Source organism: Triturus cristatus, chromosome 12 (genome assembly GCF_964204655.1).
Source record: "Triturus cristatus chromosome 12, aTriCri1.1, whole genome shotgun sequence".
NCBI lineage: Eukaryota > Metazoa > Chordata > Amphibia > Caudata > Salamandridae > Triturus > Triturus cristatus.
In genome coordinates, this window is record NC_140595.1 from 218,064,392 (window position 1) to 218,091,475 (window position 27,084).

Below are 27,084 nucleotides of genomic sequence, written 5' to 3' on the forward strand. Positions count from 1 at the left end.
GCACTCTGTTTATGCAAATGAGCAAGCAGAGAGCTCAGGAATAAAACACCAAACTCATGTCCCCCAAAAAAGCAGCAGACAATTGCTGGATATTCCCCAACTTCTAATGCTTTTCTTTTAAACAAATGATAAACAGCCTCACCTGTGGCAAGGATTAAAAAAATTGAATAAACTCTTAAATGTTCCTCTCCACGGAAATCTTTAGTAAAAAGCGAAAGATTTTTTCGTTTTGAAGAGAAACCAGAGTAAGTGACAATATAGCTCTCTAGGGTAAGTGGCGGCACATCAAAGACCCTGTCATTGCGAGGGTGAGGACCTGAAAGGTATTTTCAGGCTCTAAGAAAGAGGGCGAGAACCAGGCCGGTGGGCAAAACAGGCCAACATTTCAAAGTCTCTGCTCAAGGTACAAAAAGGTGGACTGTTCACATGTGTATGTCTGGGAATATGCAAATTTATTTTGTACTCACCTCAGCTCATTAGGAGTTGTCGGGGCTGCTGGGGAAGGGGAACAGGAAATGTGAATCAGGCTTTTAGTTAAGTGGCACTGTAGGCCTTTTGTCCCCTAGCCATTTTACGCTTTCAACACGCTCTACACATAGCCATGCACCGTATGTGCCTTTTTCACACGTACTTTCATTAAACCTGAATATAGAAGGATATATCTGTCTAGGCTGGAGACACGTGAAACAAGTCTGACGTGCCCCTTCAAGTCTACCTGAGAGGAAGCTGACTCAGGATTGGCGACCTCTCAGGGCACCTCTAACCGGCACAAATAACGGGCAAGCCCTATGAAAAGCACAGCATGAGTCTTGGTCCCACCTTTAAAAAGGAGGGTGACCTCTGGGATCTGGCAGCAGGATCTTTGGGAGATAAGAAAATATACTGCCTGCGATCGTGTAGTTTCAAGTCAGTCAAAAAAAGCAATCTCATGCACTGCACAAGCTCTTTCCCATGAGGCACCTCTCCTGCACTCTGTTTATGCAAATGAGCAAGCAGAGAGCTCAGGAATAAAACACCAAACTCATGTCCCCCAAAAAAGCAGCAGACAATTGCTGGATATTCCCCAACTTCTAATGCATTTCTTTTAAACAAATGATAAACAGCCTCACCTGTGGCAAGGATTAAAAAAATTGAATAAACTCTTAAATGTTCCTCTCCACGGAAATCTTTAGTAAAAGGCGAAAGATTTTTTCGTTTTGAAGAGAAACCAGAGTAAGTGACAATATAGCTCTCTAGGGTAAGTGGCGGCACATCAAAGACCCTGTCATTGCGAGGGTGAGGACCTGAAAGGTATTTTCAGGCTCTAAGAAAGAGGGCGAGAACCAGGCCGGTCGGCAAAACAGGCCAACATTTCAAAGTCTCTGCTCAAGGTACAAAAAGGTGGACTGTTCACATGTGTATGTCTGGGAATATGCAAATTTCTTTTGTACTCACCTCAGCTCATTAGGAGTTGTCGGGGCTGCTGGGGAAGGGGAACAGGAAATGTGAATCAGGCTTTTAGTTAAGTGGCACTGTAGGCCTTTTGTCCCCTAGCCATTTTACGCTTTCAACACCATCCCTCCAATCGATATGCTCAGAGCCACCACTGTGCTCTACACATAGCCATGCACCGTATGTGCCTTTTTCACACGTTCTTTCATTAAACCTGAATATAGAAGGATATATCTGTCTAGGCTGGAGACACGTGAAACAAGTCTGACGTGCCCCTTCAAGTCTACCTGAGAGGAAGCGGACTCAGGATTGGCGACCTCTCAGGGCACCTCCAACGGGCACAAATAACGGGCAAGCCCTATGAAAAGCACAGCATGAGTCTTGGTCCCACCTTTAAAAAGGAGGGTGACCTCTGGGATCTGGCAGCAGGATCTTTGGGAGATAAGAAAATATACTGCCTGCGATCGTGTAGTTTCAAGTCAGTCAAGAAAAGCAATCTCATGCACTGCACAAGCTCTTTCCCATGAGGCACCTCTCCTGCACTCTGTTTATGCAAATGAGCAAGCAGAGAGCTCAGGAATAAAACACCAAACTCATGTCCCCCAAAAAAGCAGCAGACAATTGCTGGATATTCCCCAACTTCTAATGCTTTTCTTTTAAACAAATGATAAACAGCCTCACCTGTGTCAAGGCTTAAAAAAATTGAATAAACTCTTAAATGTTCCTCTCCACGGAAATCTTTAGTAAAAGGCGAAAGATATTTTCGTTTTGAAGAGAAACCAGAGTAAGTGACAATATAGCTCTCTAGGGTAAGTGGCGCCACATCAAAGACCCTGTCATTGCGAGGGTGAGGGCCTGAAAGGTATTTTCAGGCTCTAAGAAAGAGGGCGAGAACCAGGCCGGTGGGCAAAACAGGCCAACATTTCAAAGTCTCTGCTCAAGGTACAAAAAGGTGGACTGTTCACATGTGTATGTCTGGGAATATGCAAATTTCTTTTGTACTCACCTCAGCTCATTAGGAGTTGTCGGGGCTGCTGGGGAAGGGGAACAGGAAATGTGAATCAGGCTTTTAGTTAAGTGGCACTGTAGGCCTTTTGTCCCCTAGCCATTTTACGCTTTCAACACGCTCTACACATAGCCATGCACCGTATGTGCCTTTTTCACACGTACTTTCATTAAACCTGAATATAGAAGGATATATCTGTCTAGGCTGGAGACACGTGAAACAAGTCTGACGTGCCCCTTCAAGTCTACCTGAGAGGAAGCTGACTCAGGATTGGCGACCTCTCAGGGCACCTCTAACGGGCACAAATAACGGGCAAGCCCTATGAAAAGCACAGCATGAGTCTTGGTCCCACCTTTAAAAAGGAGGGTGACCTCTGGGATCTGGCAGCAGGATCTTTGGGAGATAAGAAAATATACTGCCTGCGATCGTGTAGTTTCAAGTCAGTCAAGAAAAGCAATCTCATGCACTGCACAAGCTCTTTCCCATGAGGCACCTCTCCTGCACTCTGTTTATGCAAATGAGCAAGCAGAGAGCTCAGGAATAAAACACCAAACTCATGTCCCCCAAAAAAGCAGCAGACAATTGCTGGATATTCCCCAACTTCTAATGCTTTTCTTTTAAACAAATGATAAACAGCCTCACCTGTGGCAAGGCTTAAAAAAATTGAATAAACTCTTAAATGTTCCTCTCCACGGAAATCTTTAGTAAAAGGCGAAAGATTTTTTCGTTTTGAAGAGAAACCAGAGTAAGTGACAATATAGCTCTCTAGGGTAAGTGGCGGCACATCAAAGACCCTGTCATTGCGAGGGTGAGGACCTGAAAGGTATTTTCAGGCTCTAAGAAAGAGGGCGAGAACCAGGCCGGTGGGCAAAACAGGCCAACATTTCAAAGTCTCTGCTCAAGGTACAAAAAGGTGGACTGTTCACATGTGTATGTGTGGGAATATGCAAATTTCTTTTGTACTCACCTCAGCTCATTAGGAGTTGTCGGGGCTGCTGGGGAAGGGGAACAGGAAATGTGAATCAGGCTTTTAGTTAAGTGGCACTGTAGGCCTTTTGTCCCCTAGCCATTTTACGCTTTCAACACGCTCTACACATAGCCATGCACCGTATGTGCCTTTTTCACACGTACTTTCATTAAACCTGAATATAGAAGGATATATCTGTCTAGGCTGGAGACATGTGAAACAAGTCTGACGTGCCCCTTCAAGTCTACCTGAGAGGAAGCTGACTCAGGATTGGCGACCTCTCAGGGCACCTCTAACGGGCACAAATAACGGGCAAGCCCTATGAAAAGCACAGCATGAGTCTTGGTCCCACCTTTAAAAAGGAGGGTGACCTCTGGGATCTGGCAGCAGGATCTTTGGGAGATAAGAAAATATACTGCCTGCGATCGTGTAGTTTCAAGTCAGTCAAGAAAAGCAATCTCATGCACTGCACAAGCTCTTTCCCATGAGGCACCTCTCCTGCACTCTGTTTATGCAAATGAGCAAGCAGAGAGCTCAGGAATAAAACACCAAACTCATGTCCCCCAAAAAAGCAGCAGACAATTGCTGGATATTCCCCAACTTCTAATGCTTTTCTTTTAAACAAATGATAAACAGCCTCACCTGTGGCAAGGCTTAAAAAAATTGAATAAACTCTTAAATGTTCCTCTCCACGGAAATCTTTAGTAAAAGGCGAAAGATTTTTTCGTTTTGAAGAGAAACCAGAGTAAGTGACAATATAGCTCTCTAGGGTAAGTGGCGGCACATCAAAGACCCTGTCATTGCGAGGGTGAGGACCTGAAAGGTATTTTCAGGCTCTAAGAAAGAGGGCGAGAACCAGGCCGGTGGGCAAAACAGGCCAACATTTCAAAGTCTCTGCTCAAGGTACAAAAAGGTGGACTGTTCACATGTGTATGTGTGGGAATATGCAAATTTCTTTTGTACTCACCTCAGCTCATTAGGAGTTGTCGGGGCTGCTGGGGAAGGGGAACAGGAAATGTGAATCAGGCTTTTAGTTAAGTGGCACTGTAGGCCTTTTGTCCCCTAGCCATTTTACGCTTTCAACACGCTCTACACATAGCCATGCACCGTATGTGCCTTTTTCACACGTACTTTCATTAAACCTGAATATAGAAGGATATATCTGTCTAGGCTGGAGACATGTGAAACAAGTCTGACGTGCCCCTTCAAGTCTACCTGAGAGGAAGCTGACTCAGGATTGGCGACCTCTCAGGGCACCTCTAACGGGCACAAATAACGGGCAAGCCCTATGAAAAGCACAGCATGAGTCTTGGTCCCACCTTTAAAAAGGAGGGTGACCTCTGGGATCTGGCAGCAGGATCTTTGGGAGATAAGAAAATATACTGCCTGCGATCGTGTAGTTTCAAGTCAGTCAAGAAAAGCAATCTCATGCACTGCACAAGCTCTTTCCCATGAGGCACCTCTCCTGCACTCTGTTTATGCAAATGAGCAAGCAGAGAGCTCAGGAATAAAACACCAAACTCATGTCCCCCAAAAAAGCAGCAGACAATTGCTGGATATTCCCCAACTTCTAATGCTTTTCTTTTAAACAAATGATAAACAGCCTCACCTGTGGCAAGGATTAAAAAAATTGAATAAACTCTTAAATGTTCCTCTCCACGGAAATCTTTAGTAAAAGGCGAAAGATTTTTTCGTTTTGAAGAGAAACCAGTGTAAGTGACAATATAGCTCTCTAGGGTAAGTGGCGGCACATCAAAGACCCTGTCATTGCGAGGGTGAGGACCTGAAAGGTATTTTCAGGCTCTAAGAAAGAGGGCGAGAACCAGGCCGGTGGGCAAAACAGGCCAACATTTCAAAGTCTCTGCTCAAGGTACAAAAAGGTGGACTGTTCACATGTGTATGTCTGGGAATATGCAAATTTCTTTTGTACTCACCTCAGCTCATTAGGAGTTGTCGGGGCTGCTGGGGAAGGGGAACAGGAAATGTGAATCAGGCTTTTAGTTAAGTGGCACTGTAGGCCTTTTGTCCCCTAGCCATTTTACGCTTTCAACACGCTCTACACATAGCCATGCACCGTATGTGCCTTTTTCACACGTACTTTTATTAAACCTGAATATAGAAGGATATATCTGTCTAGGCTGGAGACACGTGAAACAAGTCTGACGTGCCCCTTCAAGTCTACCTGAGAGGAAGCGGACTCAGGATTGGCGACCTCTCAGGGCACCTCCAATGGGCACAAATAACGGGCAAGCCCTATGAAAAGCACAGCATGAGTCTTGGTCCCACCTTTAAAAAGGAGGGTGACCTCTGGGATCTGGCAGCAGGATCTTTGGGAGATAAGAAAATATACTGCCTGCGATCGTGTAGTTTCAAGTCAGTCAAGAAAAGCAATCTCATGCACTGCACAAGCTCTTTCCCATGAGGCACCTCTCCTGCACTCTGTTTATGCAAATGAGCAAGCAGAGAGCTCAGGAATAAAACACCAAACTCATGTCCCCCAAAAAAGCAGCAGACAATTGCTGGATATTCCCCAACTTCTAATGCATTTCTTTTAAACAAATGATAAACAGCCTCACCTGTGGCAAGGATTAAAAAAATTGAATAAACTCTTAAATGTTCCTCTCCACGGAAATCTTTAGTAAAAGGCGAAAGATTTTTTCGTTTTGAAGAGAAACCAGAGTAAGTGACAATATAGCTCTCTAGGGTAAGTGGCGGCACATCAAAGACCCTGTCATTGCGAGGGTGAGGACCTGAAAGGTATTTTCAGGCTCTAAGAAAGAGGGCGAGAACCAGGCCGGTCGGCAAAACAGGCCAACATTTCAAAGTCTCTGCTCAAGGTACAAAAAGGTGGACTGTTCACATGTGTATGTCTGGGAATATGCAAATTTCTTTTGTACTCACCTCAGCTCATTAGGAGTTGTCGGGGCTGCTGGGGAAGGGGAACAGGAAATGTGAATCAGGCTTTTAGTTAAGTGGCACTGTAGGCCTTTTGTCCCCTAGCCATTTTACGCTTTCAACACCATCCCTCCAATCGATATGCTCAGAGCCACCACTGTGCTCTACACATAGCCATGCACCGTATGTGCCTTTTTCACACGTACTTTCATTAAACCTGAATATAGAAGGATATATCTGTCTAGGCTGGAGACACGTGAAACAAGTCTGACGTGCCCCTTCAAGTCTACCTGAGAGGAAGCGGACTCAGGATTGGCGACCTCTCAGGGCACCTCCAACGGGCACAAATAACGGGCAAGCCCTATGAAAAGCACAGCATGAGTCTTGGTCCCACCTTTAAAAAGGAGGGTGACCTCTGGGATCTGGCAGCAGGATCTTTGGGAGATAAGAAAATATACTGCCTGCGATCGTGAAGTTTCAAGTCAGTCAAGAAAAGCAATCTCATGCACTGCACAAGCTCTTTCCCATGAGGCACCTCTCCTACACTCTGTTTATGCAAATGAGCAAGCAGAGAGCTCAGGAATAAAACACCAAACTCATGTCCCCCAAAAAAGCAGCAGACAATTGCTGGATATTCCCCAACTTCTAATGCTTTTCTTTTAAACAAATGATAAACAGCCTCACCTGTGGCAAGGCTTAAAAAAATTGAATAAACTCTTAAATGTTCCTCTCCACGGAAATCTTTAGTAAAAGGCGAAAGATTTTTTCGTTTTGAAGAGAAACCAGAGTAAGTGACAATATAGCTCTCTAGGGTAAGTGGCGGCACATCAAAGACCCTGTCATTGCGAGGGTGAGGACCTGAAAGGTATTTTCAGGCTCTAAGAAAGAGGGCGAGAACCAGGCCGGTGGGCAAAACAGGCCAACATTTCAAAGTCTCTGCTCAAGGTACAAAAAGGTGGACTGTTCACATGTGTATGTCTGGGAATATGCAAATTTCTTTTGTACTCACCTCAGCTCATTAGGAGTTGTCGGGGCTGCTGGGGAAGGGGAACAGGAAATGTGAATCAGGCTTTTAGTTAAGTGGCACTGTAGGCCTTTTGTCCCCTAGCCATTTTACGCTTTCAACACGCTCTACACATAGCCATGCACCGTATGTGCCTTTTTCACACGTACTTTCATTAAACCTGAATATAGAAGGATATATCTGTCTAGGCTGGAGACACGTGAAACAAGTCTGACGTGCCCCTTCAAGTCTACCTGAGAGGAAGCGGACTCAGGATTGGCGACCTCTCAGGGCACCTCCAACGGGCACAAATAACGGGCAAGCCCTATGAAAAGCACAGCATGAGTCTTGGTCCCACCTTTAAAAAGGAGGGTGACCTCTGGGATCTGGCAGCAGGATCTTTGGGAGATAAGAAAATATACTGCCTGCGATCGTGAAGTTTCAAGTCAGTCAAGAAAAGCAATCTCATGCACTGCACAAGCTCTTTCCCATGAGGCACCTCTCCTGCACTCTGTTTATGCAAATGAGCAAGCAGAGAGCTCAGGAATAAAACACCAAACTCATGTCCCCCAAAAAAAGCAGCAGACAATTGCTGGATATTCCCCAACTTGTAATGCTTTTCTTTTAAACAAATGATAAACAGCCTCACCTGTGGCAAGGCTTAAAAAAATTGAATAAACTCTTAAATGTTCCTCTCCACGGAAATCTTTAGTAAAAAGCGAAAGATTTTTTCGTTTTGAAGAGAAACCAGAGTAAGTGACAATATAGCTCTCTAGGGTAAGTGGCGGCACATCAAAGACCCTGTCATTGCGAGGGTGAGGACCTGAAAGGTATTTTCAGGCTCTAAGAAAGAGGGCGAGAACCAGGCCGGTGGGCAAAACAGGCCAACATTTCAAAGTCTCTGCTCAAGGTACAAAAAGGTGGACTGTTCACATGTGTATGTCTGGGAATATGCAAATTTCTTTTGTACTCACCTCAGCTCATTAGGAGTTGTCGGGGCTGCTGGGGAAGGGGAACAGGAAATGTGAATCAGGCTTTTAGTTAAGTGGCACTGTAGGCCTTTTGTCCCCTAGCCATTTTACGCTTTCAACACGCTCTACACATAGCCATGCACCGTATGTGCCTTTTTCACACGTACTTTCATTAAACCTGAATATAGAAGGATATATCTGTCTAGGCTGGAGACACGTGAAACAAGTCTGACGTGCCCCTTCAAGTCTACCTGAGAGGAAGCGGACTCAGGATTGGCGACCTCTCAGGGCACCTCCAACGGGCACAAATAACGGGCAAGCCCTATGAAAAGCACAGCATGAGTCTTGGTCCCACCTTTAAAAAGGAGGGTGACCTCTGGGATCTGGCAGCAGGATCTTTGGGAGATAAGAAAATATACTGCCTGCGATCGTGTAGTTTCAAGTCAGTCAAGAAAAGCAATCTCATGCACTGCACAAGCTCTTTCCCATGAGGCACCTCTCCTGCACTCTGTTTATGCAAATGAGCAAGCAGAGAGCTCAGGAATAAAACACCAAACTCATGTCCCCCAAAAAAGCAGCAGACAATTGCTGGATATTCCCCAACTTCTAATGCTTTTCTTTTAAACAAATGATAAACAGCCTCACCTGTGGCAAGGATTAAAAAAATTGAATAAACTCTTAAATGTTCCTCTCCACGGAAATCTTTAGTAAAAAGCGAAAGATTTTTTCGTTTTGAAGAGAAACCAGAGTAAGTGACAATATAGCTCTCTAGGGTAAGTGGCGGCACATCAAAGACCCTGTCATTGCGAGGGTGAGGACCTGAAAGGTATTTTCAGGCTCTAAGAAAGAGGGCGAGAACCAGGCCGGTGGGCAAAACAGGCCAACATTTCAAAGTCTCTGCTCAAGGTACAAAAAGGTGGACTGTTCACATGTGTATGTCTGGGAATATGCAAATTTATTTTGTACTCACCTCAGCTCATTAGGAGTTGTCGGGGCTGCTGGGGAAGGGGAACAGGAAATGTGAATCAGGCTTTTAGTTAAGTGGCACTGTAGGCCTTTTGTCCCCTAGCCATTTTACGCTTTCAACACGCTCTACACATAGCCATGCACCGTATGTGCCTTTTTCACACGTACTTTCATTAAACCTGAATATAGAAGGATATATCTGTCTAGGCTGGAGACACGTGAAACAAGTCTGACGTGCCCCTTCAAGTCTACCTGAGAGGAAGCTGACTCAGGATTGGCGACCTCTCAGGGCACCTCTAACCGGCACAAATAACGGGCAAGCCCTATGAAAAGCACAGCATGAGTCTTGGTCCCACCTTTAAAAAGGAGGGTGACCTCTGGGATCTGGCAGCAGGATCTTTGGGAGATAAGAAAATATACTGCCTGCGATCGTGTAGTTTCAAGTCAGTCAAAAAAAGCAATCTCATGCACTGCACAAGCTCTTTCCCATGAGGCACCTCTCCTGCACTCTGTTTATGCAAATGAGCAAGCAGAGAGCTCAGGAATAAAACACCAAACTCATGTCCCCCAAAAAAGCAGCAGACAATTGCTGGATATTCCCCAACTTCTAATGCATTTCTTTTAAACAAATGATAAACAGCCTCACCTGTGGCAAGGATTAAAAAAATTGAATAAACTCTTAAATGTTCCTCTCCACGGAAATCTTTAGTAAAAGGCGAAAGATTTTTTCGTTTTGAAGAGAAACCAGAGTAAGTGACAATATAGCTCTCTAGGGTAAGTGGCGGCACATCAAAGACCCTGTCATTGCGAGGGTGAGGACCTGAAAGGTATTTTCAGGCTCTAAGAAAGAGGGCGAGAACCAGGCCGGTCGGCAAAACAGGCCAACATTTCAAAGTCTCTGCTCAAGGTACAAAAAGGTGGACTGTTCACATGTGTATGTCTGGGAATATGCAAATTTCTTTTGTACTCACCTCAGCTCATTAGGAGTTGTCGGGGCTGCTGGGGAAGGGGAACAGGAAATGTGAATCAGGCTTTTAGTTAAGTGGCACTGTAGGCCTTTTGTCCCCTAGCCATTTTACGCTTTCAACACCATCCCTCCAATCGATATGCTCAGAGCCACCACTGTGCTCTACACATAGCCATGCACCGTATGTGCCTTTTTCACACGTTCTTTCATTAAACCTGAATATAGAAGGATATATCTGTCTAGGCTGGAGACACGTGAAACAAGTCTGACGTGCCCCTTCAAGTCTACCTGAGAGGAAGCGGACTCAGGATTGGCGACCTCTCAGGGCACCTCCAACGGGCACAAATAACGGGCAAGCCCTATGAAAAGCACAGCATGAGTCTTGGTCCCACCTTTAAAAAGGAGGGTGACCTCTGGGATCTGGCAGCAGGATCTTTGGGAGATAAGAAAATATACTGCCTGCGATCGTGTAGTTTCAAGTCAGTCAAGAAAAGCAATCTCATGCACTGCACAAGCTCTTTCCCATGAGGCACCTCTCCTGCACTCTGTTTATGCAAATGAGCAAGCAGAGAGCTCAGGAATAAAACACCAAACTCATGTCCCCCAAAAAAGCAGCAGACAATTGCTGGATATTCCCCAACTTCTAATGCTTTTCTTTTAAACAAATGATAAACAGCCTCACCTGTGTCAAGGCTTAAAAAAATTGAATAAACTCTTAAATGTTCCTCTCCACGGAAATCTTTAGTAAAAGGCGAAAGATATTTTCGTTTTGAAGAGAAACCAGAGTAAGTGACAATATAGCTCTCTAGGGTAAGTGGCGCCACATCAAAGACCCTGTCATTGCGAGGGTGAGGGCCTGAAAGGTATTTTCAGGCTCTAAGAAAGAGGGCGAGAACCAGGCCGGTGGGCAAAACAGGCCAACATTTCAAAGTCTCTGCTCAAGGTACAAAAAGGTGGACTGTTCACATGTGTATGTCTGGGAATATGCAAATTTCTTTTGTACTCACCTCAGCTCATTAGGAGTTGTCGGGGCTGCTGGGGAAGGGGAACAGGAAATGTGAATCAGGCTTTTAGTTAAGTGGCACTGTAGGCCTTTTGTCCCCTAGCCATTTTACGCTTTCAACACGCTCTACACATAGCCATGCACCGTATGTGCCTTTTTCACACGTACTTTCATTAAACCTGAATATAGAAGGATATATCTGTCTAGGCTGGAGACACGTGAAACAAGTCTGACGTGCCCCTTCAAGTCTACCTGAGAGGAAGCTGACTCAGGATTGGCGACCTCTCAGGGCACCTCTAACGGGCACAAATAACGGGCAAGCCCAATGAAAAGCACAGCATGAGTCTTGGTCCCACCTTTAAAAAGGAGGGTGACCTCTGGGATCTGGCAGCAGGATCTTTGGGAGATAAGAAAATATACTGCCTGCGATCGTGTAGTTTCAAGTCAGTCAAGAAAAGCAATCTCATGCACTGCACAAGCTCTTTCCCATGAGGCACCTCTCCTGCACTCTGTTTATGCAAATGAGCAAGCAGAGAGCTCAGGAATAAAACACCAAACTCATGTCCCCCAAAAAAGCAGCAGACAATTGCTGGATATTCCCCAACTTCTAATGCTTTTCTTTTAAACAAATGATAAACAGCCTCACCTGTGGCAAGGCTTAAAAAAATTGAATAAACTCTTAAATGTTCCTCTCCACGGAAATCTTTAGTAAAAGGCGAAAGATTTTTTCGTTTTGAAGAGAAACCAGAGTAAGTGACAATATAGCTCTCTAGGGTAAGTGGCGGCACATCAAAGACCCTGTCATTGCGAGGGTGAGGACCTGAAAGGTATTTTCAGGCTCTAAGAAAGAGGGCGAGAACCAGGCCGGTGGGCAAAACAGGCCAACATTTCAAAGTCTCTGCTCAAGGTACAAAAAGGTGGACTGTTCACATGTGTATGTGTGGGAATATGCAAATTTCTTTTGTACTCACCTCAGCTCATTAGGAGTTGTCGGGGCTGCTGGGGAAGGGGAACAGGAAATGTGAATCAGGCTTTTAGTTAAGTGGCACTGTAGGCCTTTTGTCCCCTAGCCATTTTACGCTTTCAACACGCTCTACACATAGCCATGCACCGTATGTGCCTTTTTCACACGTACTTTCATTAAACCTGAATATAGAAGGATATATCTGTCTAGGCTGGAGACATGTGAAACAAGTCTGACGTGCCCCTTCAAGTCTACCTGAGAGGAAGCTGACTCAGGATTGGCGACCTCTCAGGGCACCTCTAACGGGCACAAATAACGGGCAAGCCCTATGAAAAGCACAGCATGAGTCTTGGTCCCACCTTTAAAAAGGAGGGTGACCTCTGGGATCTGGCAGCAGGATCTTTGGGAGATAAGAAAATATACTGCCTGCGATCGTGTAGTTTCAAGTCAGTCAAGAAAAGCAATCTCATGCACTGCACAAGCTCTTTCCCATGAGGCACCTCTCCTGCACTCTGTTTATGCAAATGAGCAAGCAGAGAGCTCAGGAATAAAACACCAAACTCATGTCCCCCAAAAAAGCAGCAGACAATTGCTGGATATTCCCCAACTTCTAATGCTTTTCTTTTAAACAAATGATAAACAGCCTCACCTGTGGCAAGGATTAAAAAAATTGAATAAACTCTTAAATGTTCCTCTCCACGGAAATCTTTAGTAAAAGGCGAAAGATTTTTTCGTTTTGAAGAGAAACCAGTGTAAGTGACAATATAGCTCTCTAGGGTAAGTGGCGGCACATCAAAGACCCTGTCATTGCGAGGGTGAGGACCTGAAAGGTATTTTCAGGCTCTAAGAAAGAGGGCGAGAACCAGGCCGGTGGGCAAAACAGGCCAACATTTCAAAGTCTCTGCTCAAGGTACAAAAAGGTGGACTGTTCACATGTGTATGTCTGGGAATATGCAAATTTCTTTTGTACTCACCTCAGCTCATTAGGAGTTGTCGGGGCTGCTGGGGAAGGGGAACAGGAAATGTGAATCAGGCTTTTAGTTAAGTGGCACTGTAGGCCTTTTGTCCCCTAGCCATTTTACGCTTTCAACACGCTCTACACATAGCCATGCACCGTATGTGCCTTTTTCACACGTACTTTTATTAAACCTGAATATAGAAGGATATATCTGTCTAGGCTGGAGACACGTGAAACAAGTCTGACGTGCCCCTTCAAGTCTACCTGAGAGGAAGCGGACTCAGGATTGGCGACCTCTCAGGGCACCTCCAATGGGCACAAATAACGGGCAAGCCCTATGAAAAGCACAGCATGAGTCTTGGTCCCACCTTTAAAAAGGAGGGTGACCTCTGGGATCTGGCAGCAGGATCTTTGGGAGATAAGAAAATATACTGCCTGCGATCGTGTAGTTTCAAGTCAGTCAAGAAAAGCAATCTCATGCACTGCACAAGCTCTTTCCCATGAGGCACCTCTCCTGCACTCTGTTTATGCAAATGAGCAAGCAGAGAGCTCAGGAATAAAACACCAAACTCATGTCCCCCAAAAAAGCAGCAGACAATTGCTGGATATTCCCCAACTTCTAATGCTTTTCTTTTAAACAAATGATAAACAGCCTCACCTGTGGCAAGGCTTAAAAAAATTGAATAAACTCTTAAATGTTCCTCTCCACAGAAATCTTTAGTAAAAGGCGAAAGATATTTTCGTTTTGAAGAGAAACCAGAGTAAGTGACAATATAGCTCTCTAGGGTAAGTGGCGGCACATCAAAGACCCTGTCATTGCGAGGGTGAGGACCTGAAAGGTATTTTCAGGCTCTAAGAAAGAGGGCGAGAACCAGGCCGGTGGGCAAAACAGGCCAACATTTCAAAGTCTCTGCTCAAGGTACAAAAAGGTGGACTGTTCACATGTGTATGTCTGGGAATATGCAAATTTCTTTTGTACTCACCTCAGCTCATTAGGAGTTGTCGGGGCTGCTGGGGAAGGGGAACAGGAAATGTGAATCAGGCTTTTAGTTAAGTGGCACTGTAGGCCTTTTGTCCCCTAGCCATTTTACGCTTTCAACACGCTCTACACATAGCCATGCACCGTATGTGCCTTTTTCACACGTACTTTTATTAAACCTGAATATAGAAGGATATATCTGTCTAGGCTGGAGACACGTGAAACAAGTCTGACGTGCCCCTTCAAGTCTACCTGAGAGGAAGCGGACTCAGGATTGGCGACCTCTCAGGGCACCTCCAATGGGCACAAATAACGGGCAAGCCCTATGAAAAGCACAGCATGAGTCTTGGTCCCACCTTTAAAAAGGAGGGTGACCTCTGGGATCTGGCAGCAGGATCTTTGGGAGATAAGAAAATATACTGCCTGCGATCGTGTAGTTTCAAGTCAGTCAAGAAAAGCAATCTCATGCACTGCACAAGCTCTTTCCCATGAGGCACCTCTCCTGCACTCTGTTTATGCAAATGAGCAAGCAGAGAGCTCAGGAATAAAACACCAAACTCATGTCCCCCAAAAAAGCAGCAGACAATTGCTGGATATTCCCCAACTTCTAATGCTTTTCTTTTAAACAAATGATAAACAGCCTCACCTGTGGCAAGGCTTAAAAAAATTGAATAAACTCTTAAATGTTCCTCTCCACGGAAATCTTTAGTAAAAGGCGAAAGATTTTTTCGTTTTGAAGAGAAACCAGAGTAAGTGACAATATAGCTCTCTAGGGTAAGTGGCGGCACATCAAAGACCCTGTCATTGCGAGGGTGAGGACCTGAAAGGTATTTTCAGGCTCTAAGAAAGAGGGCGAGAACCAGGCCGGTGGGCAAAACAGGCCAACATTTCAAAGTCTCTGCTCAAGGTACAAAAAGGTGGACTGTTCACATGTGTATGTGTGGGAATATGCAAATTTCTTTTGTACTCACCTCAGCTCATTAGGAGTTGTCGGGGCTGCTGGGGAAGGGGAACAGGAAATGTGAATCAGGCTTTTAGTTAAGTGGCACTGTAGGCCTTTTGTCCCCTAGCCATTTTACGCTTTCAACACGCTCTACACATAGCCATGCACCGTATGTGCCTTTTTCACACGTACTTTCATTAAACCTGAATATAGAAGGATATATCTGTCTAGGCTGGAGACATGTGAAACAAGTCTGACGTGCCCCTTCAAGTCTACCTGAGAGGAAGCTGACTCAGGATTGGCGACCTCTCAGGGCACCTCTAACGGGCACAAATAACGGGCAAGCCCTATGAAAAGCACAGCATGAGTCTTGGTCCCACCTTTAAAAAGGAGGGTGACCTCTGGGATCTGGCAGCAGGATCTTTGGGAGATAAGAAAATATACTGCCTGCGATCGTGTAGTTTCAAGTCAGTCAAGAAAAGCAATCTCATGCACTGCACAAGCTCTTTCCCATGAGGCACCTCTCCTGCACTCTGTTTATGCAAATGAGCAAGCAGAGAGCTCAGGAATAAAACACCAAACTCATGTCCCCCAAAAAAGCAGCAGACAATTGCTGGATATTCCCCAACTTCTAATGCTTTTCTTTTAAACAAATGATAAACAGCCTCACCTGTGGCAAGGATTAAAAAAATTGAATAAACTCTTAAATGTTCCTCTCCACGGAAATCTTTAGTAAAAGGCGAAAGATTTTTTCGTTTTGAAGAGAAACCAGTGTAAGTGACAATATAGCTCTCTAGGGTAAGTGGCGGCACATCAAAGACCCTGTCATTGCGAGGGTGAGGACCTGAAAGGTATTTTCAGGCTCTAAGAAAGAGGGCGAGAACCAGGCCGGTGGGCAAAACAGGCCAACATTTCAAAGTCTCTGCTCAAGGTACAAAAAGGTGGACTGTTCACATGTGTATGTCTGGGAATATGCAAATTTCGTTTGTACTCACCTCAGCTCATTAGGAGTTGTCGGGGCTGCTGGGGAAGGGGAACAGGAAATGTGAATCAGGCTTTTAGTTAAGTGGCACTGTAGGCCTTTTGTCCCCTAGCCATTTTACGCTTTCAACACGCTCTACACATAGCCATGCACCGTATGTGCCTTTTTCACACGTACTTTTATTAAACCTGAATATAGAAGGATATATCTGTCTAGGCTGGAGACACGTGAAACAAGTCTGACGTGCCCCTTCAAGTCTACCTGAGAGGAAGCGGACTCAGGATTGGCGACCTCTCAGGGCACCTCCAATGGGCACAAATAACGGGCAAGCCCTATGAAAAGCACAGCATGAGTCTTGGTCCCACCTTTAAAAAGGAGGGTGACCTCTGGGATCTGGCAGCAGGATCTTTGGGAGATAAGAAAATATACTGCCTGCGATCGTGTAGTTTCAAGTCAGTCAAGAAAAGCAATCTCATGCACTGCACAAGCTCTTTCCCATGAGGCACCTCTCCTGCACTCTGTTTATGCAAATGAGCAAGCAGAGAGCTCAGGAATAAAACACCAAACTCATGTCCCCCAAAAAAGCAGCAGACAATTGCTGGATATTCCCCAACTTCTAATGCTTTTCTTTTAAACAAATGATAAACAGCCTCACCTGTGGCAAGGCTTAAAAAAATTGAATAAACTCTTAAATGTTCCTCTCCACAGAAATCTTTAGTAAAAGGCGAAAGATATTTTCGTTTTGAAGAGAAACCAGAGTAAGTGACAATATAGCTCTCTAGGGTAAGTGGCGGCACATCAAAGACCCTGTCATTGCGAGGGTGAGGACCTGAAAGGTATTTTCAGGCTCTAAGAAAGAGGGCGAGAACCAGGCCGGTGGGCAAAACAGGCCAACATTTCAAAGTCTCTGCTCAAGGTACAAAAAGGTGGACTGTTCACATGTGTATGTCTGGGAATATGCAAATTTCTTTTGTACTCACCTCAGCTCATTAGGAGTTGTCGGGGCTGCTGGGGAAGGGGAACAGGAAATGTGAATCAGGCTTTTAGTTAAGTGGCACTGTAGGCCTTTTGTCCCCTAGCCATTTTACGCTTTCAACACGCTCTACACATAGCCATGCACCGTATGTGCCTTTTTCACACGTACTTTTATTAAACCTGAATATAGAAGGATATATCTGTCTAGGCTGGAGACACGTGAAACAAGTCTGACGTGCCCCTTCAAGTCTACCTGAGAGGAAGCGGACTCAGGATTGGCGACCTCTCAGGGCACCTCCAATGGGCACAAATAACGGGCAAGCCCTATGAAAAGCACAGCATGAGTCTTGGTCCCACCTTTAAAAAGGAGGGTGACCTCTGGGATCTGGCAGCAGGATCTTTGGGAGATAAGAAAATATACTGCCTGCGATCGTGTAGTTTCAAGTCAGTCAAGAAAAGCAATCTCATGCACTGCACAAGCTCTTTCCCATGAGGCACCTCTCCTGCACTCTGTTTATGCAAATGAGCAAGCAGAGAGCTCAGGAATAAAACACCAAACTCATGTCCCCCAAAAAAGCAGCAGACAATTGCTGGATATTCCCCAACTTCTAATGCTTTTCTTTTAAACAAATGATAAACAGCCTCACCTGTGGCAAGGCTTAAAAAAATTGAATAAACTCTTAAATGTTCCTCTCCACAGAAATCTTTAGTAAAAGGCGAAAGATATTTTCGTTTTGAAGAGAAACCAGAGTAAGTGACAATATAGCTCTCTAGGGTAAGTGGCGGCACATCAAAGACCCTGTCATTGCGAGGGTGAGGACCTGAAAGGTATTTTCAGGCTCTAAGAAAGAGGGCGAGAACCAGGCCGGTGGGCAAAACAGGCCAACATTTCAAAGTCTCTGCTCAAGGTACAAAAAGGTGGACTGTTCACATGTGTATGTCTGGGAATATGCAAATTTCTTTTGTACTCACCTCAGCTCATTAGGAGTTGTCGGGGCTGCTGGGGAAGGGGAACAGGAAATGTGAATCAGGCTTTTAGTTAAGTGGCACTGTAGGCCTTTTGTCCCCTAGCCATTTTACGCTTTCAACACGCTCTACACATAGCCATGCACCGTATGTGCCTTTTTCACACGTACTTTCATTAAACCTGAATATAGAAGGATATATCTGTCTAGGCTGGAGACACGTGAAACAAGTCTGACGTGCCCCTTCAAGTCTACCTGAGAGGAAGCTGACTCAGGATTGGCGACCTCTCAGGGCACCTCTAACGGGCACAAATAATGGGCAAGCCCTATGAAAAGCACAGCATGAGTCTTGGTCCCACCTTTAAAAAGGAGGGTGACCTCTGGGATCTGGCAGCAGGATCTTTGGGAGATAAGAAAATATACTGCCTGCGATCGTGAAGTTTCAAGTCAGTCAAGAAAAGCAATCTCATGCACTGCACAAGCTCTTTCCCATGAGGCACCTCTCCTACACTCTGTTTATGCAAATGAGCAAGCAGAGAGCTCAGGAATAAAACACCAAACTCATGTCCCCCAAAAAAGCAGCAGACAATTGCTGGATATTCCCCAACTTGTAATGCTTTTCTTTTAAACAAATGATAAACAGCCTCACCTGTGGCAAGGCTTAAAAAAATTGAATAAACTCTTAAATGTTCCTCTCCACGGAAATCTTTAGTAAAAGGCGAAAGATTTTTTCGTTTTGAAGAGAAACCAGAGTAAGTGACAATATAGCTCTCTAGGGTAAGTGGCGGGGTTGTATGACATAATTTCGAAAGACAAAAATTCGACCTACAAAAATATCGCAACAAAAATATCGTGGTCAAGAATATCGACATCCTATCTACAACATGGTAAGTACAAAAATATCGATAATTTAATATCGATGTCAAAAATATCGTAATTCAAAAATATCGGTTTTTTTTTAGTTTAAAAATATATGTAAAATAAACCAAATAATACTTATAAATCAAAGAAACATAATTAAATATATTGTATAATATGTAAAATTTATAATAAATATATATAATTAAATGAAACTTTAATTAAACATATATATAATATATAATATATACACTTACTTAATAATTACTTTTAATAATAATTTCTATAACATATAAATTATTAAATATTTATTTAAATTACCAATACATCTATACACATAAAACAATAACATTAATAAATATTAAATAATTACATATAGCAAATAATAATCAATAATTTTAATTTGAATAATTTTTATTATTAATTATATATTACAATAGCTAAAATATTACAAAACATATTTAATATCAGACACAATAAAACTACTAGTCCAACTTCAACAAAAACAACAGTAAGGAAAATGTTGGATAGCGTAGGGGTAAAAATATCTATTCCAACTCCCGAGAGTGCAACAGTAGGGAAAACATTGGATAGCGTAGGAGTAAAAATTACTATTACAACTCCAAAGAGTGCAACAGTAGGGAAAGTGTTGGATAGCGTAGGGGTAAAAATTACTATTCCAACTCCAGAGAGTGCAATAGTAGGGAAAATGTTGGATAGCGTAATGGTAAAAATTACTATTCCCACTCCAGATAGTGCAATAGTAGGGAAAGTGTTGGATAGCGTAAGGGTAAAAATTACTATTCCCACTCCAGACAGTGCAACAGTAGGGAAAACGTTGGATAGCGTAGGGGTACAAATAACTATTCCAACTCCAAAGAGTGCAACAGTAGGGAAAACGTTGGATAGCATAGGGGTAAAAATTACTATTCCAACTCCAGAGAGTGCAATAGTAGGGAAAGTGTTGGATAGCGTAAGCGTAAAATTTACTATTCCCACTCCAGAGAGTGCAATAGTAGGGAAAGTGTTGGATAGCGTAAGGGTAACATTTACTATTCCCACTCCAGAGAGTGCAACAGTATAGAAAACGTTGGATAGCGTAGGGGTAAAAATAACTATTCCAACTCCAAAGAGTGCAACAGTAGGGAAAACATTGGATAGCGTAGGGGTAAAAATTACTATTCCAACTCCAGAGAGTGCAATAGTAGGGAAAGTGTTGGATAGCGTAAGGGTCAAATTTACTATTCCCACTCCAGAGAATGCAATAGTAGGGAAAGTGTTGGATAGCGTAAGGGTAAAAATTACTATTCCAACTCCAGAGAGTGCAACAGTAGGGAAAACGTTGGATAGCGTAGGGGTAAAAATTACTATTCCCACTCCAGAGAGTGCAATAGTAGGGAAAGTGTTGGATAGCGTAAGGGTAAAAATTACTATTCCCACTCCAGACAGTGCAACAGTAGAGAAAAGGTTGGATAGCGTAGGGGTAAAAATTACTATTCCAACTCCAAAGAGTGCAACAGTAGGGAAAGCGCTGGATAGCGTAGGGGTAAAAATTACTATTCCAACTCCAGAGAGTGCAACAGTAGGGAAAGCGCTGGATAGCGTAGGGGTAAAAATTACTATTCCCACTCCAGATAGTAAAACAGTTGGGAAAGCACTAGATAGCATAGTGATTCTATTAACATTATAACCAATTTAATAATTTCTTATAAAAAAATTGCATGTTAACAATGTTTAAAAAAAAAAAATATTATTAAATACCAATTATGTAAAATAAATATTTAAATAAATAAATTTTAATTACATCCCACACTATTCCCCCTTTAACACACAACACACTACACATAAAAATTCACATAATTAATTTAATTATGAATTAATCACTTAATAAAATTAAATCACCAATTAATTACTAATTAACAATTAATAATTAACTATAACAATAAAGAAATATTATTAATAAACTAATTATAATTTATATAATTAACAAAATAATAAAGTAATTTTACAATTAATAATTAATTAAAAATTAATTAATCTATTAATCACATTAATTACCAATTATTAATTGATTACAAATTAATTAATCATAAATACCAATGAAACAATACATATTAATTCATTAATTATAATTACATTACTTCCCACCCTATTCCCCTATAAACCCACAACCCACTACACATTAAAATTCACATAATTAATTTAATTATCAATTAATCACTTAATAAAATTAAATCACCAATTAATTACTAATTAACAATTAATTAATTAACAATAAATAAATATTAATAATAAACTAATTATAATGTATATAATTAACCAATTAATAAAATAATTGTACAATTAATAATTAATTAACAATTAATTAATCAATTAATTACCAATTATTAATTAATTACCAATTAATTAATCATAAATACCAATTAAACAATACATATTAATTCATTAATTATAATTAAATTACTTCCCACCCTATTCCCCTATAAACCCACAACCCGCTCTGATACTAAAACGCTAAATTAAATGTAAAATAATTATAAATCTCTAAACATTTATTTTTAAATGTATTAAAATACATTACAATAATCTTTCACATACAAATAAAATACATATTAAATGACATTACACTAAATAAATATCGATATTATTGACATCGAAATTTTTACTTACGATATTACTTACATCGATATTAATTACTTCGATATTATTTACTTCGATATTACTTACCTTGAGATCGATATTCTGTCCATCGATATTCTTGACTTCGATATTCTGTACCTACGATATTAAAAACACGATATTATTGTAGGTCGAAATTTAAAACTCGATATTTTGGCTAACCACCAAGTGGCGGCACATCAAAGACCCTGTCATTGCGAGGGTGAGGACCTGAAAGGTATTTTCAGGCTCTAAGAAAGAGGGCGAGAACCAGGCCGGTGGGCAAAACAGGCCAACATTTCAAAGTCTCTGCTCAAGGTACAAAAAGGTGGACTGTTCACATGTGTATGTCTGGGAATATGCAAATTTCTTTTGTACTCACCTCAGCTCATTAGGAGTTGTCGGGGCTGCTGGGGAAGGGGAACAGGAAATGTGAATCAGGCTTTTAGTTAAGTGGCACTGTAGGCCTTTTGTCCCCTAGCCATTTTACGCTTTCAACACGCTCTACACATAGCCATGCACCGTATGTGCCTTTTTCACACGTACTTTCATTAAACCTGAATATAGAAGGATATATCTGTCTAGGCTGGAGACACGTGAAACAAGTCTGACGTGCCCCTTCAAGTCTACCTGAGAGGAAGCGGACTCAGGATTGGCGACCTCTCAGGGCACCTCCAACGGGCACAAATAACGGGCAAGCCCTATGAAAAGCACAGCATGAGTCTTGGTCCCACCTTTAAAAAGGAGGGTGACCTCTGGGATCTGGCAGCAGGATCTTTGGGAGATAAGAAAATATACTGCCTGCGATCGTGAAGTTTCAAGTCAGTCAAGAAAAGCAATCTCATGCACTGCACAAGCTCTTTCCCATGAGGCACCTCTCCTGCACTCTGTTTATGCAAATGAGCAAGCAGAGAGCTCAGGAATAAAACACCAAACTCATGTCCCCCAAAAAAAGCAGCAGACAATTGCTGGATATTCCCCAACTTGTAATGCTTTTCTTTTAAACAAATGATAAACAGCCTCACCTGTGGCAAGGCTTAAAAAAATTGAATAAACTCTTAAATGTTCCTCTCCACGGAAATCTTTAGTAAAAAGCGAAAGATTTTTTCGTTTTGAAGAGAAACCAGAGTAAGTGACAATATAGCTCTCTAGGGTAAGTGGCGGCACATCAAAGACCCTGTCATTGCGAGGGTGAGGACCTGAAAGGTATTTTCAGGCTCTAAGAAAGAGGGCGAGAACCAGGCCGGTGGGCAAAACAGGCCAACATTTCAAAGTCTCTGCTCAAGGTACAAAAAGGTGGACTGTTCACATGTGTATGTCTGGGAATATGCAAATTTCTTTTGTACTCACCTCAGCTCATTAGGAGTTGTCGGGGCTGCTGGGGAAGGGGAACAGGAAATGTGAATCAGGCTTTTAGTTAAGTGGCACTGTAGGCCTTTTGTCCCCTAGCCATTTTACGCTTTCAACACGCTCTACACATAGCCATGCACCGTATGTGCCTTTTTCACACGTACTTTCATTAAACCTGAATATAGAAGGATATATCTGTCTAGGCTGGAGACACGTGAAACAAGTCTGACGTGCCCCTTCAAGTCTACCTGAGAGGAAGCGGACTCAGGATTGGCGACCTCTCAGGGCACCTCCAACGGGCACAAATAACGGGCAAGCCCTATGAAAAGCACAGCATGAGTCTTGGTCCCACCTTTAAAAAGGAGGGTGACCTCTGGGATCTGGCAGCAGGATCTTTGGGAGATAAGAAAATATACTGCCTGCGATCGTGTAGTTTCAAGTCAGTCAAGAAAAGCAATCTCATGCACTGCACAAGCTCTTTCCCATGAGGCACCTCTCCTGCACTCTGTTTATGCAAATGAGCAAGCAGAGAGCTCAGGAATAAAACACCAAACTCATGTCCCCCAAAAAAGCAGCAGACAATTGCTGGATATTCCCCAACTTCTAATGCTTTTCTTTTAAACAAATGATAAACAGCCTCACCTGTGGCAAGGATTAAAAAAATTGAATAAACTCTTAAATGTTCCTCTCCACGGAAATGTTTAGTAAAAAGCGAAAGATTTTTTCGTTTTGAAGAGAAACCAGAGTAAGTGACAATATAGCTCTCTAGGGTAAGTGGCGGCACATCAAAGACCCTGTCATTGCGAGGGTGAGGACCTGAAAGGTATTTTCAGGCTCTAAGAAAGAGGGCGAGAACCAGGCCGGTGGGCAAAACAGGCCAACATTTCAAAGTCTCTGCTCAAGGTACAAAAAGGTGGACTGTTCACATGTGTATGTCTGGGAATATGCAAATTTCTTTTGTACTCACCTCAGCTCATTAGGAGTTGTCGGGGCTGCTGGGGAAGGGGAACAGGAAATGTGAATCAGGCTTTTAGTTAAGTGGCACTGTAGGCCTTTTGTCCCCTAGCCATTTTACGCTTTCAACACGCTCTACACATAGCCATGCACCGTATGTGCCTTTTTCACACGTACTTTCATTAAACCTGAATATAGAAGGATATATCTGTCTAGGCTGGAGACACGTGAAACAAGTCTGACGTGCCCCTTCAAGTCTACCTGAGAGGAAGCGGACTCAGGATTGGCGACCTCTCAGGGCACCTCCAACGGGCACAAATAACGGGCAAGCCCTATGAAAAGCACAGCATGAGTCTTGGTCCCACCTTTAAAAAGGAGGGTGACCTCTGGGATCTGGCAGCAGGATCTTTGGGAGATAAGAAAATATACTGCCTGCGATCGTGAAGTTTCAAGTCAGTCAAGAAAAGCAATCTCATGCACTGCACAAGCTCTTTCCCATGAGGCACCTCTCCTGCACTCTGTTTATGCAAATGAGCAAGCAGAGAGCTCAGGAATAAAACACCAAACTCATGTCCCCCAAAAAAAGCAGCAGACAATTGCTGGATATTCCCCAACTTGTAATGCTTTTCTTTTAAACAAATGATAAACAGCCTCACCTGTGGCAAGGCTTAAAAAAATTGAATAAACTCTTAAATGTTCCTCTCCACGGAAATCTTTAGTAAAAAGCGAAAGATTTTTTCGTTTTGAAGAGAAACCAGAGTAAGTGACAATATAGCTCTCTAGGGTAAGTGGCGCCACATCAAAGACCCTGTCATTGCGAGGGTGAGGACCTGAAAGGTATTTTCAGGCTCTAAGAAAGAGGGCGAGAACCAGGCCGGTGGGCAAAACAGGCCAACATTTCAAAGTCTCTGCTCAAGGTACAAAAAGGTGGACTGTTCACATGTGTATGTCTGGGAATATGCAAATTTCTTTTGTACTCACCTCAGCTCATTAGGAGTTGTCGGGGCTGCTGGGGAAGGGGAACAGGAAATGTGAATCAGGCTTTTAGTTAAGTGGCACTGTAGGCCTTTTGTCCCCTAGCCATTTTACGCTTTCAACACCATCCCTCCAATCGATATGCTCAGAGCCACCACTGTGCTCTACACATAGCCATGCACCGTATGTGCCTTTTTCACACGTACTTTCATTAAACCTGAATATAGAAGGATATATCTGTCTAGGCTGGAGACACGTGAAACAAGTCTGACGTGCCCCTTCAAGTCTACCTGAGAGGAAGCGGACTCAGGATTGGCGACCTCTCAGGGCACCTCCAACGGGCACAAATAACGGGCAAGCCCTATGAAAAGCACAGCATGAGTCTTGGTCCCACCTTTAAAAAGGAGGGTGACCTCTGGGATCTGGCAGCAGGATCTTTGGGAGATAAGAAAATATACTGCCTGCGATCGTGTAGTTTCAAGTCAGTCAAGAAAAGCAATCTCATGCACTGCACAAGCTCTTTCCCATGAGGCACCTCTCCTGCACTCTGTTTATGCAAATGAGCAAGCAGAGAGCTCAGGAATAAAACACCAAACTCATGTCCCCCAAAAAAGCAGCAGACAATTGCTGGATATTCCCCAACTTCTAATGCTTTTCTTTTAAACAAATGATAAACAGCCTCACCTGTGGCAAGGCTTAAAAAAATTGAATAAACTCTTAAATGTTCCTCTCCACGGAAATCTTTAGTAAAAGGCGAAAGATTTTTTCGTTTTGAAGAGAAACCAGAGTAAGTGACAATATAGCTCTCTAGGGTAAGTGGCGGCACATCAAAGACCCTGTCATTGCGAGGGTGAGGACCTGAAAGGTATTTTCAGGCTCTAGGAAAGAGGGCGAGAACCAGGCCGGTGGGCAAAACAGGCCAACATTTCAAAGTCTCTGCTCAAGGTACAAAAAGGTGGACTGTTCACATGTGTATGTGTGGGAATATGCAAATTTCTTTTGTACTCACCTCAGCTCATTAGGAGTTGTCGGGGCTGCTGGGGAAGGGGAACAGGAAATGTGAATCAGGCTTTTAGTTAAGTGGCACTGTAGGCCTTTTGTCCCCTAGCCATTTTACGCTTTCAACACGCTCTACACATAGCCATGCACCGTATGTGCCTTTTTCACACGTACTTTCATTAAACCTGAATATAGAAGGATATATCTGTCTAGGCTGGAGACATGTGAAACAAGTCTGACGTGCCCCTTCAAGTCTACCTGAGAGGAAGCTGACTCAGGATTGGCGACCTCTCAGGGCACCTCTAACGGGCACAAATAACGGGCAAGCCCTATGAAAAGCACAGCATGAGTCTTGGTCCCACCTTTAAAAAGGAGGGTGACCTCTGGGATCTGGCAGCAGGATCTTTGGGAGATAAGAAAATATACTGCCTGCGATCGTGTAGTTTCAAGTCAGTCAAGAAAAGCAATCTCATGCACTGCACAAGCTCTTTCCCATGAGGCACCTCTCCTGCACTCTGTTTATGCAAATGAGCAAGCAGAGAGCTCAGGAATAAAACACCAAACTCATGTCCCCCAAAAAAGCAGCAGACAATTGCTGGATATTCCCCAACTTCTAATGCTTTTCTTTTAAACAAATGATAAACAGCCTCACCTGTGGCAAGGATTAAAAAAATTGAATAAACTCTTAAATGTTCCTCTCCACGGAAATCTTTAGTAAAAGGCGAAAGATTTTTTCGTTTTGAAGAGAAACCAGTGTAAGTGACAATATAGCTCTCTAGGGTAAGTGGCGGCACATCAAAGACCCTGTCATTGCGAGGGTGAGGACCTGAAAGGTATTTTCAGGCTCTAAGAAAGAGGGCGAGAACCAGGCCGGTGGGCAAAACAGGCCAACATTTCAAAGTCTCTGCTCAAGGTACAAAAAGGTGGACTGTTCACATGTGTATGTCTGGGAATATGCAAATTTCTTTTGTACTCACCTCAGCTCATTAGGAGTTGTCGGGGCTGCTGGGGAAGGGGAACAGGAAATGTGAATCAGGCTTTTAGTTAAGTGGCACTGTAGGCCTTTTGTCCCCTAGCCATTTTACGCTTTCAACACGCTCTACACATAGCCATGCACCGTATGTGCCTTTTTCACACGTACTTTTATTAAACCTGAATATAGAAGGATATATCTGTCTAGGCTGGAGACACGTGAAACAAGTCTGACGTGCCCCTTCAAGTCTACCTGAGAGGAAGCGGACTCAGGATTGGCGACCTCTCAGGGCACCTCCAATGGGCACAAATAACGGGCAAGCCCTATGAAAAGCACAGCATG

General features: G+C 43.3%; 25 non-coding genes across 25 annotated transcripts; all 25 read right to left on the minus strand.

The window, feature by feature from the left end:
* Nucleotides 1-134: 134 nt before the first annotated feature.
* LOC146774595 (U5 spliceosomal RNA) lies at nucleotides 135-249 on the minus strand. Its single transcript, XR_014974685.1, has one exon. It is a non-coding gene; the product is annotated as a U5 spliceosomal RNA (small nuclear RNA).
* An 852-nt stretch (nucleotides 250-1,101) lies between these two features.
* LOC146774596 (U5 spliceosomal RNA) lies at nucleotides 1,102-1,216 on the minus strand. Its single transcript, XR_014974097.1, has one exon. It is a non-coding gene; the product is annotated as a U5 spliceosomal RNA (small nuclear RNA).
* An 888-nt stretch (nucleotides 1,217-2,104) lies between these two features.
* On the minus strand, nucleotides 2,105-2,219 carry LOC146774597 (U5 spliceosomal RNA). Its single transcript, XR_014974342.1, has one exon. It is a non-coding gene; the product is annotated as a U5 spliceosomal RNA (small nuclear RNA).
* An 852-nt stretch (nucleotides 2,220-3,071) lies between these two features.
* LOC146774598 (U5 spliceosomal RNA) lies at nucleotides 3,072-3,186 on the minus strand. The gene has a single exon (XR_014972796.1). It is a non-coding gene; the product is annotated as a U5 spliceosomal RNA (small nuclear RNA).
* Nucleotides 3,187-4,038: 852 nt separating this feature from the next.
* On the minus strand, nucleotides 4,039-4,153 carry LOC146774599 (U5 spliceosomal RNA). The gene has a single exon (XR_014972797.1). It is a non-coding gene; the product is annotated as a U5 spliceosomal RNA (small nuclear RNA).
* Nucleotides 4,154-5,005: 852 nt separating this feature from the next.
* On the minus strand, nucleotides 5,006-5,120 carry LOC146774600 (U5 spliceosomal RNA). Its single transcript, XR_014974664.1, has one exon. It is a non-coding gene; the product is annotated as a U5 spliceosomal RNA (small nuclear RNA).
* Nucleotides 5,121-5,972: 852 nt separating this feature from the next.
* Nucleotides 5,973-6,087, minus strand: LOC146774601 (U5 spliceosomal RNA). Its single transcript, XR_014974098.1, has one exon. It is a non-coding gene; the product is annotated as a U5 spliceosomal RNA (small nuclear RNA).
* An 888-nt stretch (nucleotides 6,088-6,975) lies between these two features.
* LOC146774602 (U5 spliceosomal RNA) lies at nucleotides 6,976-7,090 on the minus strand. Its single transcript, XR_014972799.1, has one exon. It is a non-coding gene; the product is annotated as a U5 spliceosomal RNA (small nuclear RNA).
* Nucleotides 7,091-7,943: 853 nt separating this feature from the next.
* On the minus strand, nucleotides 7,944-8,058 carry LOC146774603 (U5 spliceosomal RNA). Its single transcript, XR_014974404.1, has one exon. It is a non-coding gene; the product is annotated as a U5 spliceosomal RNA (small nuclear RNA).
* An 852-nt stretch (nucleotides 8,059-8,910) lies between these two features.
* On the minus strand, nucleotides 8,911-9,025 carry LOC146774604 (U5 spliceosomal RNA). Its single transcript, XR_014974686.1, has one exon. It is a non-coding gene; the product is annotated as a U5 spliceosomal RNA (small nuclear RNA).
* An 852-nt stretch (nucleotides 9,026-9,877) lies between these two features.
* LOC146774605 (U5 spliceosomal RNA) lies at nucleotides 9,878-9,992 on the minus strand. Its single transcript, XR_014974099.1, has one exon. It is a non-coding gene; the product is annotated as a U5 spliceosomal RNA (small nuclear RNA).
* Nucleotides 9,993-10,880: 888 nt separating this feature from the next.
* On the minus strand, nucleotides 10,881-10,995 carry LOC146774606 (U5 spliceosomal RNA). The gene has a single exon (XR_014974343.1). It is a non-coding gene; the product is annotated as a U5 spliceosomal RNA (small nuclear RNA).
* An 852-nt stretch (nucleotides 10,996-11,847) lies between these two features.
* LOC146774607 (U5 spliceosomal RNA) lies at nucleotides 11,848-11,962 on the minus strand. Its single transcript, XR_014972800.1, has one exon. It is a non-coding gene; the product is annotated as a U5 spliceosomal RNA (small nuclear RNA).
* Nucleotides 11,963-12,814: 852 nt separating this feature from the next.
* LOC146774608 (U5 spliceosomal RNA) lies at nucleotides 12,815-12,929 on the minus strand. Its single transcript, XR_014974665.1, has one exon. It is a non-coding gene; the product is annotated as a U5 spliceosomal RNA (small nuclear RNA).
* An 852-nt stretch (nucleotides 12,930-13,781) lies between these two features.
* LOC146774609 (U5 spliceosomal RNA) lies at nucleotides 13,782-13,896 on the minus strand. Its single transcript, XR_014974698.1, has one exon. It is a non-coding gene; the product is annotated as a U5 spliceosomal RNA (small nuclear RNA).
* Nucleotides 13,897-14,748: 852 nt separating this feature from the next.
* Nucleotides 14,749-14,863, minus strand: LOC146774610 (U5 spliceosomal RNA). The gene has a single exon (XR_014972801.1). It is a non-coding gene; the product is annotated as a U5 spliceosomal RNA (small nuclear RNA).
* An 852-nt stretch (nucleotides 14,864-15,715) lies between these two features.
* On the minus strand, nucleotides 15,716-15,830 carry LOC146774611 (U5 spliceosomal RNA). The gene has a single exon (XR_014974666.1). It is a non-coding gene; the product is annotated as a U5 spliceosomal RNA (small nuclear RNA).
* An 852-nt stretch (nucleotides 15,831-16,682) lies between these two features.
* LOC146774612 (U5 spliceosomal RNA) lies at nucleotides 16,683-16,797 on the minus strand. The gene has a single exon (XR_014974699.1). It is a non-coding gene; the product is annotated as a U5 spliceosomal RNA (small nuclear RNA).
* An 852-nt stretch (nucleotides 16,798-17,649) lies between these two features.
* LOC146774613 (U5 spliceosomal RNA) lies at nucleotides 17,650-17,764 on the minus strand. Its single transcript, XR_014974700.1, has one exon. It is a non-coding gene; the product is annotated as a U5 spliceosomal RNA (small nuclear RNA).
* Nucleotides 17,765-18,616: 852 nt separating this feature from the next.
* Nucleotides 18,617-18,731, minus strand: LOC146774614 (U5 spliceosomal RNA). The gene has a single exon (XR_014972802.1). It is a non-coding gene; the product is annotated as a U5 spliceosomal RNA (small nuclear RNA).
* Nucleotides 18,732-22,508: 3,777 nt separating this feature from the next.
* Nucleotides 22,509-22,623, minus strand: LOC146774615 (U5 spliceosomal RNA). The gene has a single exon (XR_014974405.1). It is a non-coding gene; the product is annotated as a U5 spliceosomal RNA (small nuclear RNA).
* An 852-nt stretch (nucleotides 22,624-23,475) lies between these two features.
* Nucleotides 23,476-23,590, minus strand: LOC146774616 (U5 spliceosomal RNA). The gene has a single exon (XR_014974818.1). It is a non-coding gene; the product is annotated as a U5 spliceosomal RNA (small nuclear RNA).
* An 853-nt stretch (nucleotides 23,591-24,443) lies between these two features.
* LOC146774617 (U5 spliceosomal RNA) lies at nucleotides 24,444-24,558 on the minus strand. Its single transcript, XR_014974406.1, has one exon. It is a non-coding gene; the product is annotated as a U5 spliceosomal RNA (small nuclear RNA).
* Nucleotides 24,559-25,446: 888 nt separating this feature from the next.
* Nucleotides 25,447-25,561, minus strand: LOC146774618 (U5 spliceosomal RNA). Its single transcript, XR_014972803.1, has one exon. It is a non-coding gene; the product is annotated as a U5 spliceosomal RNA (small nuclear RNA).
* Nucleotides 25,562-26,413: 852 nt separating this feature from the next.
* On the minus strand, nucleotides 26,414-26,528 carry LOC146774619 (U5 spliceosomal RNA). Its single transcript, XR_014974667.1, has one exon. It is a non-coding gene; the product is annotated as a U5 spliceosomal RNA (small nuclear RNA).
* Between the last annotated feature and the right edge of the window lie 556 nt (nucleotides 26,529-27,084).